We start from the raw sequence: 293 nt of genomic DNA, 5'->3' as shown, positions 1-293 counted from the left end.
ACCAAGAAACATTTGATGAACAAAAGTCAATCTTAAAACATAACATTTTCAGAAAACAAAGACAGCACTTAAGGGGACTTTTAACAAATACTTAAGCCACAGGGTCATGATTTGAGTTTTCTGTTTCCTGTTTTATTTTGTAGTCCTGTGTCCTTTGTGTCTCTACAATTCCTGCCCTGGTGGTTGTCTGGGATTGTCTGTCTACCTGGTTCCTGATTGTGTATACCCTTCACCTGTGCTGCCCTCATTGTGTTTCCCTATTTCGTGTTATCTCCGTCTTATATTTAAACCCC

The 293-nt window shown here is 39.2% G+C and overlaps 1 pseudogene; it reads left to right on the top strand.

Annotated features, from left to right (window-relative positions):
• The window catches only part of LOC137790179 (extracellular calcium-sensing receptor-like), a 5886-nt pseudogene extending 5814 nt beyond the window's left edge, over positions 1 to 72 (top strand).
• Positions 73 to 293: the final 221 nt, after the last annotated feature.

This window comes from Clinocottus analis, unplaced genomic scaffold (genome assembly GCF_023055335.1).
Source record: "Clinocottus analis isolate CAN_PGR_092001 unplaced genomic scaffold, fCliAna1.0.p SCAF_2, whole genome shotgun sequence".
Classification (NCBI taxonomy): domain Eukaryota; kingdom Metazoa; phylum Chordata; class Actinopteri; order Perciformes; family Cottidae; genus Clinocottus; species Clinocottus analis.
Note: the sequence above shows the minus strand (reverse complement) of the source record. Positions and strands in the feature narration are given on the sequence as shown.